The sequence below is a fragment of the Pongo abelii genome, chromosome 17, assembly GCF_028885655.2.
Source record: "Pongo abelii isolate AG06213 chromosome 17, NHGRI_mPonAbe1-v2.0_pri, whole genome shotgun sequence".
Lineage (NCBI taxonomy): Eukaryota > Metazoa > Chordata > Mammalia > Primates > Hominidae > Pongo > Pongo abelii.
This window is the reverse complement of record NC_072002.2, coordinates 42288868-42290810: the sequence shown is the minus strand read 5'-3', so window position 1 is coordinate 42290810 and position 1943 is coordinate 42288868. Positions and strand designations below refer to the sequence as shown.

General features: G+C 36.1%; 1 protein-coding gene and 1 long non-coding RNA gene across 2 annotated transcripts in view; both read left to right on the top strand.

Annotated features, from left to right (window-relative positions):
* The window catches only part of CDH2 (cadherin 2), a 226277-nt gene that overhangs the window by 128717 nt on the left and 95617 nt on the right, over positions 1–1943 (top strand).
* Positions 1–1943, top strand: part of LOC129051527 (uncharacterized) — a 75288-nt gene that overhangs the window by 55424 nt on the left and 17921 nt on the right. The gene's annotated exons all lie outside the window — the stretch shown is intronic.

Sequence of the window (1943 nt, the reverse complement as noted above, 5' to 3'; positions counted from 1 at the left end):
GTTCATGCCATTCTCCTGCCTCAGCCTCCCGAGTAGCTGGGACTACAGGCACCCGCCACCACGCCCGGCTAATTTTTTTGTATTTTTAGTAGAGACGGGGTTTCACTGTGTTAGCCAGGATGGTCTCGATCTCCTGACCTCGTGATCCACCCACCTCGGCCTCCCAAAGTGCTGGGATTACAGGCTTGAGCCACCGCGCCCGGCTGGTTTCATTCTTTATATGGAAGCAATCTCTTTATGTCAGTCTCAAATCTTACGAGATCAGAACTTGAAAGATCAAATGAACACTCTGCTTTTTCCTGTCCTGATACCTACTGAACTGAAATCTAGCACAGCTTTATAGGGCAGGTTGCTTCCTTTGTTTTAAAAGGATAAAATCGTTAAGTACGGCCATCTATTGGCTGAGTGCTTGACAGGCGAAACATAACCTCTGTCCTTAAGATATCTTCAGATGTATAATGAAGAGTATTTTGATATTTTTTCTTGCTTAGCCTTGAATATTGAGGGCCAAGACTTTCTATGATAGATACCTAATTTTAATCAGTATCTCATTTCTTCTTGGCTTCTAGCAAGCTTCTAGGTATTTAAATCTCTTGGTGCTTTTTTGTAACTTAGTTGCTTCTCTACAGCTAAAAATCTACTTCCTATGGAAGTGATGGTAATTTGTTTGTGAACTGCCTGGAGCCTGGCAGATTACAAAGCTGTAGAAGATCTGAAGTGTAAAGGAATCCCTCTAGGAATCACATCAAATACATCCATTTGTTCAGCACATTCCAATAATGTATAATTCTTGAAATTCATAGAATCTCTATTTTCCAACTCTCCACTAGATTTCACAAAGGTGATATTGCATGCATGCCTTAAGGCTGCTTTAGAGGAAGAAATTTACTTCCAGTTAATCAGTCATGGCTCCTGTCGCTTTTATCCATTACTCCAATTGAACATTGGTGAAATCTGAAAAGCAAAATTATGTTTTTGCTCAGAGCGAAGTTCATTAGAAAGTCCCCCACATTTTTTAAAGGACTATTTATAAAAGTTAAAATAAGTAGCACATCTAAATGTCTATAAAATGGTCACTGATTCCATTTACTTATTTAATTGACTAGGCTGAATCTTGACAACTTACATAGATTTTATTCAGGTCTGTGACAAAACTTCATAGAAGACTTGTTACATAGGATGCATTCTATAAATTTGCAGGGCATTTTTCTCAGCACTGAGTCTTTTAATTTGATTCAGTAAATATGATTTTTCTCTAAATTATGACTTTTGTTTATATTCTTTCCCACCCAAAGCATCACTTTATGCCAAAAAATTCTTACTTTTTGGGTTTCTGACCACATCTTTGCATTTATTCTTAAGTTTTTATTATAGCATAACTATCAACATTTTTAAAGAAATAATTCTCTGTTTTAATGAGCTCATTAAAATATTCTTCCAATATATTTTTATCCTCCAGATTTGTTCTGAAAGTTTAGTTACCTACTAAGGAAGTTATGTGTAAATGTATTGAAGTGCCTACATTTCCTAATAATAAAGGAGAAGATCACAAAGTACTAGATAACAATAGCTTTTTTTCTGGTGCTGCTCTGTAATGCACCGTATTTAAATTATTTAGACTGTGAAGGCTTTCTGTTTCTCAAATTGTCATTTAAGGGGCAATCACCATCTTATAGAAAGGAATGCTTGACTCAGTAACTTTTGGAATGATGCGTCAGCTTTATCACATACTTGACTACCTTAAATAAGGCATCCTGCACAACTCTGATGGAGTGTTTTCTTAATGAGTAGAAATCATAAAGATGAACAGTTATTGTATTCAGTATTGTTGTCGGTCCAGTGAGAGTCACTGAGCTGAATGTCTACAGACTCCAGAAAATAACCTGAACTTTACTGTTAATTATTCAGTTCTCTTAATTGTCTTTTTCTGCTTTCTACCTTTA